Source organism: Anabrus simplex, chromosome 4 (genome assembly GCF_040414725.1).
Source record: "Anabrus simplex isolate iqAnaSimp1 chromosome 4, ASM4041472v1, whole genome shotgun sequence".
NCBI lineage: Eukaryota > Metazoa > Arthropoda > Insecta > Orthoptera > Tettigoniidae > Anabrus > Anabrus simplex.
In genome coordinates, this window is record NC_090268.1 from 373,154,392 (window position 1) to 373,169,810 (window position 15,419).

The following is a 15,419-nucleotide window of genomic DNA, read 5'->3' on the forward strand; positions in this document are numbered from 1 at the left end:
AGAGCAGCTGCATGCGATGTAAGTTCGACTGAGGCAGCTGCCGAAGTGCAGAGCAGAAACACCGTGCATTCGGTCTGGATTTATATGAGAAACCCTGTATGTGTTTATGCTATATGAGTTGCAAGAACATTGGGGACAGTTCAATCACCCAGTCCCCAAGCCAAGCTGTAACGGTTAAAATCCCGTTACAAGCATTTTTATTATTATGATTATTATTATTATTATTGTTGTTGTTGTTGTAACTATTATTATTGTTTGATTCAATTCTATAATCTGATTTTGCCTGTACTAATTTAATTATCGCTTGCTTTACTGTATTTAATTTATTGTGTTTTATGTGTATGCGTGTTAGCATTAAAATCATGTAAAGTGACACTAACTACCTAATATCAGATATGGATATGTTTTGTGAAACCTTTTGACACTGCAACATATGGTGTAATACTGCTACAGTAATTGTCGAGTCATCCCTCTGTTATTGTATGCATTTAGCGATGAGATCATATTTAGAGAGTTCCGTATTTGCCTTGGGCTATTTCAACAATATGTAAAATTGGTAGCCGAGTGGGAGTGACATCATATCTATTTTGAGCCTGACGTGGGTGTTATACCATGTGTCAACTAATGGCTATATATATAGGCTGTATCCTATAGTGGCAGTCATTTGGATGGTGAAGCCTCAGTCGCTCAGATGAGTTGGAAGGAGAGTGAGGCCACAGATGGTCATTGAGTTCAGTTGGAGAAGTCAGTTGGATAGTTCATTTGGTTGGAAGCAGTTGGTTGGAAGGAGATGGATGGAAAGACTTGCCATGGGGTCAACTGGAAGGAGACGAATGGGGAACAGTGATACGGATACGTAATCATCAGTGACCAAATGGATTATATGTTCGGAGTGTGTCTCGTGTATCTATTCGGTCGAGTTCTTGTGTCAATTCAGTGACAGCCGAATACTGAATCATCGTAATGCAGACTAACAGTTATCAGTGAATTACTTGTAAAGATGATTGTGAAGTGCGAATATAATTTCAAGCTATACTATATCTTGTTTGTGGAACTAAAAAGATACATCACCAAATTGAGCTTGAGATACCTACAGCTGATACCAATTCAAAGAAACACGTCGTAATAACACTCAATGTGTTCAAGGTACAATTAAGTGAACCTGTGAGGGATAAATTTCTCGTATACAACTTTTAAATATGGAATATGGAAACAGCAATGAAGCTTATATCTTTTAAATGTCCGGTCAAGATGATTTCAAATTTAATGCCTACAGTTTCCTTCAGTTATAATGTCAGAGTTCTATACTATCTTTTGAATTATCACAGTAAATCTCACTCGTTAAAGTCAATTTTCAAAGAATATATTTTGTTTAGTATCAAATATAACTGACTATTCTATTTCTATAGTAGATCAGATAAACTCACATTTTAATGGGAAACACCAAACGCCAATCTCTTTTTACCAGAACCTATATGTTATGCTGTCAAAGTAAGCTTATTACCACACACCCTAAAGATATTCAAGACTCTCATTCTATTATCATTACATCTATTTGTAACTGGCGTCCATCAACAATTGTATGTGTAAGTAATCAGGTAAGTACTAAGTGTGAGTACATAGTCCGACAATTGAGCATTTTATTTCATGAATATTTTAATATTGTTTCATTTAAATTCATTTTCATATTTTATATCAGTGAGTAATGGTCACAAAGTGCAACGCAACGTGGGACTTGAATAAATTCATAACTTGTTCTGAATGACAGCGTACCATAGTTTGATTCTGGGAAGAATATGCACATCTAAACCAATGGAAGTATAACCAGTAAATGTGAGGAGTGTAATTTTGTGTTACATATTTGCATTTTGAGGGAATGTCAAAGGATTTGAAGAGGGAAATTCGAGATCGCGTACTATTACACTAGAGTCTCGTTAATCCAAACCCTGTTAATCCGAATGTCCGGTTAATCCGAACTGAAATATTCAATGTTTTTAAAAATTCCCTTATTGAAATGAAAGAACACAGTATAGAATGAAGATTTACTTGCATTTTATTAGTCATATTTAATGTAAACATAATTACACATCATAAACCATCAATCACTGGTCGTTTATCTTTACAAAGTCTGTTAGTTGCTTTTGCCATAGTGATTGGAACCTACTCGCAGATGCAGTGTTAAACCACTACCACTGAGAGAGCGGCAGAACTATTAAATAAACATCGCAAGCAGTTCTTCGCATCCCGAGCACAATGCAAAAGTGTAACCCATTACCGTATTTTAGCAATTTTAGGAGACAAGTTTTAACCTAGTTTTAGTTGCTTTCTCCTCTACGAGTTCTTAAGCACCCTACTGTAATTTTATACAGTATTTTTTTAATGTAACTGCTAAAGAATGGACATTTCAAATTACAGTATGTATTGTACTGTATTGTAGAAATATTTTCCTCAGACTGTTGAGGCGCTCGCCGTCTGACCCCAACTTGGCAGGTTCAATCGTGACTCAGTCCGGTGGTATTTGAAGGTGCTCAAATACGTCAGCCTCGTGTAAGTAGATTTACTGCCACACAAAAGAACTCCTGCGGGAGAAAATCCCGGCACCTAGGCATCTCCGGAAACTGTAAAAGTAGTTAGCAGGACGTAAAAACAATAACAATATTATCAGAAAATATTTTCCGGTTAATCCGAAAATTTCGTAATCCAAACAGACTCCGGTCCCAATTGGTTCGGATTAACGAGACTCTACTCTAGTGAACCAAAGATGAACAAGGAAGACAACAGTAAGTCACGTGACGAGGAGGCTATTGCTTCCAAGGACATCCAAGGTGAGAGGGAGAATAGAGAGCTGATGAACACGATGGAAGGTTCTGAAGTAAGTCAGGAAAGTGCACAAGTTGAGAAGCACACTGAAACTCAAAAGGAAGTCTCAGGGGGGATGGACCGACAACTTCTTAATTTGCTGATGTCCAGAATAAACGAGCTCAGTGAAAAGTTTAGTAGTAGTAACGAAAATATAAATAAACAAGTTATCAGCAAAATGTCTGGCTTCATGGCTATATGGTTAGCACGCTGGCCATTGGTCAGAGTGGTCCCGGGTTCGATTCTCGGTAGGGTTGGGAATTTTAACCATCATTGGTTAATTTCGCCGGCTCGAGGGCTGGGTGTATGTGTCGTCGTCATCATCATTTCATCCTCATCGCGATGCGCAGGTCACCTACAGGAGTCAGATCAAAAGACCTGCACCAGGCGAGCCGAACATGTCCTCGGACACTCCCAGCACTAAAAGCCATACACCATTTCATTTCATCACCAAAATGGAACAAACGATTAGTGGTAGTAGCAAAAATAATAAGAAACAGGTGGAAGAATTAATTAGTAGTAATAGTAGCAAAAATAGTAGTAAACAGATAAGTAGAAAATGGAAGAAATGATTGGTAGTAATAATGAAAACTAAAAAAACAGATTGATACTAGTAACGAAAATTGTAATAAACAGATTAACTCTGAAATAGATTAACAGTAAGATGGGAGAATTAATTGGCAGTAATAAAGAAAATTGTAATATGATCATGAGTAAAATAGATACTAAGATATTAGGGGTAACTGATCAAACATCTAAGTTTGAAAGTAAGTCAAAGAACGAGTGTGTTGAATATCGAGGTGAAATGGAGTTGAGTCGGAGCAATCTTCATACTCAGACCGATAAAGTCAAGGGAACATGTACAGGGGACAGTAACAATATCGTACCATTAAGTAATAAAATTTCTAGTAATCGGGAAGAAATTCATGAAGTAATTGAGGAAGGATTGGACAAGATTTACAATGCAGTTGGGGAAGATACGAGGGAATAGGTTGGTAGAATCGAACAAATTGAAAGCAAACTTGGGGAGGTCAGTGAACTACGGAACAAACAGGAAACGCTATCACAGGAGGGGGCAGAAAAAGAGGAAAAATTACAGGAAGAAGTGAGAATAGTGAAAGGGAACACAGAGTAGCGGAAGAAGAAGTTTTGAATTGCCAGAAAGTGCTAAGGCAAGAATTTAGAGGTCAGATGGCAGGAGAGGTGGTAGTAGCGAGTAGTTTGTTCAGTAGGGATCAAGATTTACCTAGGTTTTCTGGAAAACAGTTCAATTGTATGGAATTTGTAAAACTAGTTGAGATAAGATATGCAAGTAACTTGAGGAATAATATTATTGAATGAGAATACATGTTGGAGATCTTGTTGAATGTTGTTATCGGTGAAAGTAAAATATGGTTTCAAGTGTACCGGAATAATATGTCAGATTTAGGAGAATTTAAAGAGAAGTTCATTGACAGATTTTGGAATGAATGTGTACAGGGTCGCGAGAGAGCATATTATGTTTGGTAAAAGTAGACTAGTAGAGGGAGGGGGAAAAATGTCAGACAAGTATCAGAGGAGAGGTAATAATTATGATCAGCAGAGGATTAATAGAAATTTCAATAGTGATGGGGGTCAGCAGAGTTACCAGAGACAATCTGAAAATGGGAGGCGTATGAACTTGAGTTATCAGAGAGATAATGATAGGCGGAATACGGATGTTACCCCAGAGTCGTTATAGAGCCAGAGTATGCGGTACAGAAATATTTAAAATAGTTATATTTGAATCAGCCTTGTCAATACACTTATTAATGAAAGAAAATGATTTACTCAACCAAACATGTTTCAGGAATTCAGCCAATCTCTTCATCAGTGGGATCGGATAAAGTAAGTCACATAGACAGGCCAAAAGTAGTAGTTGAACAGGTAAGTAGTGTAGATAATTGTGTAGTGCAAGTAGATTTAAGAGAGCAGTGTGATTGTGACCTAAGTAATGTTAAGTGAGATATTTTAAGTAATGACGTAGTCACAGTTAATAAGGTAATTAATGGTAGTAGTAAGTTAGACGTAAGAAGTGATCTATTATGATATGTAAGTTAATAAGGACAAAATTGGACAAATTCAGTTTGGGTGCCAAGGTGCTACTCAGAGTTCCATTTCCTTCATCTGCGGAGGCGGGAAATATGTATAAATTCTTTCTTTTGTATCAGGGGTATTTCACGATTGTAAACTGTATCGGGAAGTGTGCATACTCTTTAAAAGATCAGGAAGGAATATTGTCAGTACTTATACAAACAAACCCCATGGCACTACAGCCCTTGAAGGGCCTCGGCCTACCAAACAACCGCTGCTCAGCTCGAAAGCCTGCAGATTCCGAGGTGTCGTGTGGTGAGCGTGACGAATCCTCTCAGCCGTTATTCTTGGCTTTCTAGACCGGGGCCGCTATCTCACCATCAGATAGCTCCTCAATTCTAATCACGTAGGCTGAGTGGACCTCGAACCAGCCCTCAGGTCCACATAAAAATCCCTGACCTGGCCGGGAATTGAACCTGGGGCCTCCGGTTATGAGGCAGGCACGCTACCCCTACACCATGGGGCCGGCTGTTGGTACTTATAACATCAGAAATTTAAAGAAGTAGGTCACGTGAGATTTGTTGAGATGTTAGTAAGATGATTGTTTTTTGTAAGAAGCTGGCATAAAAACTAACTTCTGTGAATTTGCGTGTGAATCAAGTGTCGTATTGGTGCAATGAACTCCAGTACATGGAAAAATAAGTGCTACATTGTTGTGAACTGCATAATAAGGAGAGAACAGGACACTTAAGAGTTATCTATGATGACAATGTGCAAGAAAAGTTCTCATATCAGTGATATTTTATAAAATATATTGACGTGTTAAAAGAAAACAATAATGATTGTATACTCATTTAAAAGTGTTTATATTATTATTAGTGTAAAATGGCCCTCCATAGGCTGTGTCTAATAATTAAATAAATAAATAAATATGTCTCAATGTTAGTATTATATATATTATGTTGTTCATAAATCAATCGATTTTTTGTTCTTCGATTTATTTATGAGGGGAGGCAAATTGTAACGGTTCAAATCCTGTTACAAGCATTCATCTATATTATTATTATTGTTGTAACCATTATTATTGTTTGATTCAATTCTATAATCTGATTCTGCTATGTATTAATTAATTACTGCTTGTTTTATTGTATTTAAGAGAGAGAGAGAGAGAAAGAGAGAGAGAGAGAGAGAGAGAGAGAGAGAGAGAGAGAGAGAGAGAGAGAGAGAGAGAGAGAGAGAGAGAGAGTGTGTGTGTGTGTGTGTGTGTGTGTGTGTGTGTGCGCGCGTGCATGCATGTTAACATTAAAATCATGTAAAGTGAGACTAACTGCCTAATATAAGATATGGATATGTTTTGTGAAACCTTTTGACATTGCAACATATGGTGTAATACTGCTACAGTAACTTTATTACATGTTATAAATATCATTTTTGATCCATATTGATGATATTTGATTGGAATAATAACAATAAGTTAATTTATTAATTTGACCACTTAATCAATACAATAAGTCTTGTCTTAGTTGATTTATGATTTACATTGGCATGTTAACTAAAATGATACATGTTTCGCCTTGTATTTAGGCATCATCAGCCATTACCTTAACCTTAAAATAAAATCAGGCACCTGATTTACATATACATAAAATAAAACAAATTTTTAAAAAGCCTTGGAGAGACTTGAACTAAAATTAACATAAAATGGTAAAAGAGTTGTAATGAAGTTGGTTTTAAAGATATTACATTGAGTATTTGTAATATTGACATTAGAAGGCTTCTATTATAATTAAAATGAACAAAGCAACAGTGATGAACAAGTGATAAGATTGCTATAAAATTATGTTGGCCGACCAGCGGTTACAATGAAAATGACGATGAAAATCGTATTTAATAAAAAAATAATGTTGAATGAAATAATGATGAAAGATGGTCAAGTGACCTGCAATTATTTGTTTACAAGAGATAAGCCTTGGAGAGACCTGAACTAAAATTAACATATGGTAAAAGACTTGTAGCTACAGTAACTGTCGAATCATTGCTCTATCACTGTATGCATTTAGCGATGAGATCATATTTAGGGAGTTCCGTATTTGCCTTAGGATATTTCAACAATATGTAACATTTGTAGCCGAGTGGGAGTGACATCATATCTATTTTGAGCTCTGACGTGAGTGTTATATCATGTGTCAACTAATGGCTATATATATGGGCTGTATCCTATAGTGGCAGTCATTTGGATGGTGAGGCCTAGTCAGTCAGATGAGTTGGAAGGAGAGTGAGGCCTCAGATGGTCATCGAGTTCAGTTGGAGAAGTCAGTTGGATAGTTCAGTTGGTTGGAAGGAATGGAGAGACTTGCCATGAAGTCAATTGGAAGGAGACAAATGGGGAACAATGATATGGATACGTAATCGTCAGTGACAAAATGGATTATACGTTCGGAGTGTGTTTCGTGTATCTGTTCGGACGAGTTCTTGTGTCAGTTTGGTGACAGCCAAATACTGAGTCGTCGTAATGCAGACTAACAGTTATCAGTGAATTACTTGTAAAGTTGATTGTGAAGTGTAAATGATATTTCAAGCCATACTATATCTCGTTTGTGAAACTAAAAGGATACATCACCAAATTAGGCTTGAAATACCTACAGCTGATACCAATTCAAAGGAATACGTCGTAATAACACTCGATATGTTCAAGGTACAATTAAGTGAACCAGTGAGGGATAACTTTCTTGTAGAACTGTTAATGTCCGGTCAAGATGATTTCAAATTTAAGGCTTACAGTTTCCTTCAGTTATAATGTCAGAGTTTTATTTTTTATCTTTTGAATTATCACAGTAAATCTCACTCGTTAAAGTCAATTTTTAAAGAATATATTTTGTTTAGTATCAAATATAATTGTTTCATTTCTATAGCAGATCAGATAACCTCACATTTTAATGGGGAAACTAAACGCCAATCTCCTTTTCCCAGAATCTATACGTTATGCTATCAAGGTAAGCTTATTACCTCACACCCTAGAGATATTCAAGACTCTCATTTTATTAACGTTACATCTATTTGTAACTTGCGCCCATCAACAGTTGTATGTGTATTTAATCAGGTAAGTACTAAGTGTGAGTACATATAGTCCGACGATTGAACATTTAATTTCATGAATATTTTAATATTGTTTCATTTTAATTCAGTTTCATATCATTACATTCATTTGAAGTTAGAATGGGAATAAACTGTTTATGATTAAAATTCCTCGACTGGCTGGGAATCAAACCCGGGTTCCCAAGGACTGGCCAAGATGTTCACCATTCAGTAATATAATGTACAGCTATCTGAGGCAGTCCAAGTCCACCTCGTGTTCATGTTTTCATGAACTGTGGAGTGAAGTGACCACATGATTGCACTGTTAGAAATTAATTACTGGATATGGATAGTAATTAGAAAAATAAAAGTTCTTAGCTGTTCAGAGGAATGAAGAATATGTATTTAAAAACTGAATGCTAGTGGCTTTACGTCGCACCAACACACATAGGTCTTATGGCGACAATGGGACAGGAGAGGCCTAGGAGTTGGAAGGAAGCGGGCATGGCTTTAATTAAGGTACAGCCCCAGCATTTGCCTGGTCTGAAAATGGGAAGCCACAGAAAACCATCTTCAGGGTTGCTGACAGTGGGATTCAAACCCACTATCTCCTGTATGCAAGTTCACAGCCGCGCGCCTCCAACCGCATGGCCAACTCGCCCGGTAAAAAAAACTGAATGAGCAGGAAAGAACAGTTAAATTAAATTTTAGTTTCAGTTCATGTATAAATCTTATTCCTGTCTGGCCAGGTTCTCCTGCCATGGTAACGGAGTAGACCATGCAGTTAGAGACTCCATGCCGAATATCAGGTGGCGGTTAATTAACCTGGCTCCCATGGGGGCGTCAACGGCTTTGGGCGGAGGAAGTGCCCCCAGGGAGGGTGATGGCCCTCAGTGAATGAAATGCCACTGGAACCCATCTCGTTCGAGGGCTGCAGATTCAACAGAACTGACTTGAGGCCGAAGAGGACTTCACGCGCCAAGAGGGCTCAAGATCAGATAGTCACATGCAGAGCTGGAACACTGAGAGCAGTGGAAATGGAAAAACCAAGATAAATAAATACAACCAAAAGCGAAGCGGAAGGCAACGGAAAACCACCACATTATGAATTATTCCTAGTACAATCAACATGGCTGAAAACACAAGAAATATGGCCCTCAGTCCCCGGCAGACCGCAGAACACATCATCCGAAACTAGATTGATTTCATTCTGGTGAACCAGTGCTTCCGCAACAGTTTCAAATCGGTTAAAACCTACCCTGGAGCAGACATCAGATGAGACCATAACCCTGTGGTGGCATGCATCTGACTGCGCTTCGACACAGTTCATAAGACCATGAGACCTGCGAGGATAGACATCAGCAAGATAAAGATTGAAGAGATTCGTAAGAGGATTCCTAAAGATTTTGATAAAAAATGAACGTTGATACAGGTATAGAAGTCTTGTGGACAGAAATGAAACAGATTCTAACAGCCACGGGGAAACAACATTTAACACATAATAAAGGATCAAGAAACAACCGTGGATGACCGATGAGATACTGGAACTCATGGATCAGCGGCGGAAATGGAAAAACCGAGAGATAAATATTGTAAATACAACCAAGTGCACAAAGACATTAAGAGGAAGAATGTGGCTGCAAAAGAATAGTGGATAACAGAAAGATGTCAAGAGGTAGAATTCCTGCAGCAAAAAATGACACTTTCAATCTACACAAAAAAATAAAGGAGTGCCTTGGGTTATATCGTAATAGAGGGCATCATGTTCTGGTGGATATGAACAACCGCATTGTGACTGACATCACTGACAAACTCAGGGTATGGAAGTTATATATAGAAGAACTGTTCAACGATGATAGACGTAATGAACATGGTGTGAACGAGGCGAACACAGGTCCTGCCATTTTGAAGGACGAGGTGAGGCGTGTCATCTGCCAAACGAAGAATGGAAAGGCCGCTGGACCTGATGAAGTGCATGCAGAACTTCTCTCACTCCTGGACGACAATGGTATGAGTATTCTGACAGAACTATTCAACAAAATCTACTCAACTGGAATAATCCCAGAAGACTGGCTTAGGTCGACTTTCATCACTCTCCCGAAAAAAGGCAAATGCCAGATGATGCGAAGAGCACAGAACCATCAGTCTGATGAGCCATATCCTAAAGATATTCTTAAAGATCATTCATAGCAGAATACGTGCTAAATGTGAAGAAGTGATAACTGAAACACAGTTCGGATTCAGGAATGGTCTTGGGATTAGAGATGCACTTTTCTGTATTCAAGTACAGTACTTGTCCAGCATTGCTTGGAAATCAACAAGGATGTCTATGCATGTTTCATGGACTACAAAAAGGCATTTGACAAAGTCCAGCACGGGAACTTGATGGAAATTCTGCAGAACATCGGACCTGACGACCGAGATATTCGGATTATTGCCAACTTGTACTGGGGTCAGAAACCAGCAGTCAAGATTGAGAAAAACCTGTCAGAAGAAATAGACATCCGCCATGGAGTTCGACAAGGCTGCATATTATCGCCTCTACTCTTCAACATATACTCAGAGGCTATCCTTGCAGAGGCTCTGGAAGAACCATCTAACATAAGCATCATTATCAACGGGGAACGTCTAAACAACCTCCGTTATGCTGATGACATGGTATTGCTAGCGGACAATGCAGAAGACCTTCAGGTATTATTAGACAAAGTGAATGTTGCTTGCAACAACAGAGGACTGAAGATAAAACATTAAGAAAACCCAGTTCATGGTCGTCAGTAAACGGCAAGACGTCCACGTGCAGCTCACTGTCAACAATGAACCCATCGCTAGGGTTCACCAATACCAGTATCTAGGATGTTACCTCAAGCAGAAATGGAACTGCAGCCAAGAAATATGGGTCCGCATTGAACATGCGAGAAGCATCTTCATGTACATGAAGAAACTGCTCAACAACCGCAACCTACAACTAAACCTAAGGCTCTGTCTGGTCCGTGCCTACATCTTTCCCAGGTTACTTAATGGAATGGAAGGCTGGGCACTTGCTCAAGCCCTCTGCAAAAGACTGAAAGCATTCAAAATGTGGGTGTACAGACGGATGCTGCGCATTTCGTGGACAGACAGAATCCAGAATTACGAGGCGTTGGATCGACTTGGAAAGAAGATAGGTACAGAATCTCGCAGCTTGTTATACAAGGAAGAATAGAAGGACGTAAGAGTCTTGGTAGAAGACAAACTTTATGGATGAAGAACCTCGTAGACTGGTATGGGTTGGACACGATGTCTCTGTTCCGTGTCGCTGCATACAAATTCAAGATTGCCATGTTGACTGCCAACCTTCGCTAGAAGATGGCACAGTAAGAAGAAGAATAAATCTTATGATAGGCTATTTATTTATTGGTAGATGTCAATATAATAATAAATGTATCATTCTTAAACGTAGTTTTACAGAGCTCGATAGCTGTAGTCACCTAAGTGCGGCCAGTATCCAGTATTCGGGAGATAGTAGGTTCGAACCCCACTGTCGGCAGCGCTGAAAATGGTTTTTCGTGGTTTCCCATTTTCACACCAGGCAAATGCTGTGGCTGTACCTTAATTAAGGCCACGGCCGCTTCCTTCCCACTCCTAGCCCTTCCCTGTCCCATCGTCGCCATAAGACCTATCTGTGTCGGTGCGACGTACAGCAACTAGCAAAAAATAAAAAAAAACGAAGTTTACTACTTGTAGAATAATAGCCCCATTGATTTTCTCGACTGCACATCTGTCCCATATTTTTATTTCGCGTAGCTAGCAACACTGATTCTAAACAAAGTATGATATCAGGATTTCTTCATTTCGATAATTACTTATAAATTGTATAATTTTTAATTTATAAATTGATCTTTTTTCATGAATTATTAAGAAAAGAATATTTATTAGGACAATTTCTCTATGGAATATTGTACAAGTGTTTCCTTGACGATTGCTTTCTATTGTAGAAATAATTTATATATTTTCTCTTGAGTTATTTGTTTGTTTTAATCTTGTCAATCTTATGTTAATTTTAAGGACACTTCCTCTAAAGCATTACTTTGTCAGTTTTATATATTTTTCATCTAAACAGTGTTATGTGGCTGAAGATGTTGATAATATATGAAACATGTACCACTTTTGACCATTAAAAATTGCCTTAAGCAATCATTGTATCGACTAGGTGGAAAATAAATAAATACTTCATTGTGAATCTATTGAAGTGCGATACGGACCATGAAGCTGATTTTATGTAACTCGATAGCTGCAGTCGCTTAAGTGCGGCCAGTATCCAGTATTCGGGAGATAGTAGGTTCGAATCTCACTGTCGGCAGCCCTGAAAATGGTTTTCCGAGGTTTCCCATTTTCACACCAGGCAAATTCTGGGGCTGTACCTTCATTAAGGCCACGGCCGCTTCCTTCCCACTCCTAGCCCTTCCCTGTCCCATCGTCGCCATAAGACCTATCTGTGTCGGTGCGACGTACAGCAACTAGAGAGAAAAAAAAAACAACGAAGTTTACTACTTGTAGAATAATACCCCATTGATTTTCTCGACTGCACATCTGTCCCATATTTTTATTTCGCGTAGCTAGCAACACTGATTCTAAACAAAGTATGACCGAGCTCGATAGCTGCAGTCGCTTAAGTGCGGCCAGTATCCAGTATTCGGGAGATAGTAGGTTCGAACCCCACTGTCGGCAGCCCTGAAAATGGTTTTCCGAGGTTTCCCATTTTCACACCAGGTAAATGCTGGGGCTGTACCGTAATTAAGGCCATGGCCGCTTCCTTCCCACTCCTAGGCCTTCCCTGTCCCATCGTCGCCATAAGACCTATCTGTGTCAGTGCGACGTAAAGCAACTAGCAAAAAAAAAAAAAAAAAAAAAAGTATATCATCATTAGTATTTTGCATGGACACCTTGCTACGTCCTGAACAAATACTATTAAGCGAAAGATGTGTGGTGTCACAGATGGCCTAGGCATCACTGAAGAGGCGTACTAGGGAAATGAGTGAGGTATTTTCCCGTTGCTTTCCTCACTGAGCCAGAAGTTGCTATTATAAATTAGTCTGGCAAGCCCACTGAAATACATGCACCTACTGACCCTATGAACAACATTTTCACACCATTTATAGCAGGGACTGGCTGCGTAAGGAATAGCATTCCTAGCATCGCTCGTACCTCAGTCACTTAGATACCGGTACTGTCAAAGCCGAGGATAAGACTGAGGCAGATCAATGAAAGTTTTAAAAAATTGCTTTGCCCATAGCAAAAGACATAGTGCACTGTAAATAGATCTCCCATAGTGCCATGATCTGCATGAAACGACATTAGAATGGATAACGATACTTATAATCAGTTCCTTTTTCTTTCTATGAACACAAATAATGTTGATGGGAAAAGGCTAGGATTGCGATAGTAGTGACCATGGGTAGGCCTACAGCACTAGGCATTCACCTTCTGTGAAAATCGGAAATCACGGAAAAGCACGGCTGCCAACAGTGGGATTTAAATGCACTTCTCTCGAACGCAAGCTCACGACTACGCAAGTTGAACCGTGCAACGAACTTGGTCGGTAACCACACACTTCCATTCTATCATACACTGAAAGGGTTGCCGATATAGGTTATTCTAGTTCATAAGCGAAACATGCGATATGAAACTACCCAGGATGCAGTAGGTTTCCCTCTTTGGTAGGTTTGGTTTTAACCAAAGAGAATGAGTAGGTTATAACCTTACGATTAGGCCTACGACGAATGATTGTGCTGTAATCACAGGTATATTACCGTATTTATTTTATAGAACGAGTCGTTGTCACCTGAAAATATGATAACAAAGATCTAAAATAAATAAACACGTTAGTAAACGATAATTAGGCCTACAGCAAGCACTAACATCCGATCCGCATCTGCATGAAAGTCATCAACCTTCTTTCCGGACAATGTGTTCAGTGGTGTTCCGCGTATTTAATTCAGCTTCACAGTAAACCCCAAACCGCCCTTAACTTACCAACAGAAAAAATAAATATATATATATATAGCACCTACTGTACTTGTCAGCTGTTGAGGTTAAGAATCACCAATAAAGGTATTGCTATCAAAGATCTGCAGGAATATCGTAATCAGATAACGGTTAACTTAACGGATTGAATCCTATACATCACATCCGCGAAACATCGTAAAATATGCTATTCTATGAAGCGATAATCACAGTAATCAATGCGCCAATAAGATGGAATAGAGAGAAATTGTGGTAATAGTTTATACGGTACCTATCTAACGTTCCTCTACATGCGTCGGCTTAATCTGTTCAGCAGCTGAGTAATGCTGTTACTTAAGTATGCAGTAATTATGCTTATCCTGTGAATACAAATCTGCATACCATTAGCTCAATAATCCTAAAAGTAAAACGGCCTTTAATTAATACCTATCTAAAATATGTTCAGTGCAAAAGACTTCCTATGGAATTGATTGATTGATAAAAGATAAGAAGAAAAACCTACTGTAAGTAAACTGCAGGTTTACCGACCATAGGAAACTGTCCACGAGAGACTATTTCATATTTCACATCAATGGGATTAATAATCGCATTGTTTTGTCCCTTAGAACAATGCGACCGGGCGAGTTGGCCGTGCGCGTAGTGGCGCGCGGCTGTGAGCTTGCATCCGGGAGATAGTAGGTTCGAATCCCACTATCGGCAGCCCTGAAGATGGTTTTCGTGGTTTCCCACTTTCACACCAGGCAAATGCTGGGGCTGTACCTTAATTAAGGCCACGGCCGCTTCCTTCCAACTCCTAGGCCTTTCTTATCCCATCGTCGCCATAAGACCTATCTGTGTCGGTGCGACAATAAAGCCCCTAGCAAAAAAAAAAAAGAACAATCCGGGGGGCCGATGACCTTCGATGTTAGGCCCCTTAAAACAACAAGCATCATCGTCATCATCATCAGAACAATCCGGGGACCTTTATATATCAAAAAGTACAGGTTAAGCGTAGGCCTATTATAATGTACCATGCAGTTAAACCATTTACAGTAAAACCTGTGTCTGTCTCTAACTTCCAGTTAAACCTAGTCAACAAAGACAGGTACGAACATGTTTGATTTATTATTATTTTGTATTGACCAGGTTTGACAAGACTCATAAGACAGTCAACTTAAATATATATGCCTATTGCATGCACCTTGTTTTGGTATCTGTTTTCTTGCAAGTCCTGCAATAACTACTGTGTTTGATAACATCCTGGAATCTCCCTACCGCAGGGTATTTGTAAGTTGGAACCCCGTCAGTGTCAGCTTACTCCCATATCATCATTTAAAGGGACTAACAAGTGGGGTGGCAAGGTGCTTGGAATATGGCCTTATTACATTATGAGGAATACTGACTGGAGAGTGATTGGGGATTTAAATGAGACTATGGAATGGTTATGTGGC

At 39.0% G+C, this 15,419-nt stretch overlaps 1 protein-coding gene across 4 annotated transcripts in view; it reads right to left on the reverse strand.

Moving 5' to 3' along the window:
* The window catches only part of Amacr (Alpha-methylacyl-CoA racemase), a 163,168-nt gene extending 148,656 nt beyond the window's left edge, over positions 1 to 14,512 (reverse strand). For 2 of the 4 annotated variants that reach the window (XM_067145814.2, XM_067145810.2), the window contains exon 1: positions 14,261 to 14,343. The gene's annotated coding sequence lies outside the window, so the exon portion shown is untranslated. Of the gene's footprint in view, positions 1 to 13,446; positions 13,581 to 14,260; positions 14,344 to 14,491 lie in introns of those variants that run through there. The other 2 variants (XM_067145812.2, XM_067145811.2) reach the window with 2 other exon arrangements.
* Between the last annotated feature and the right edge of the window lie 907 nt (positions 14,513 to 15,419).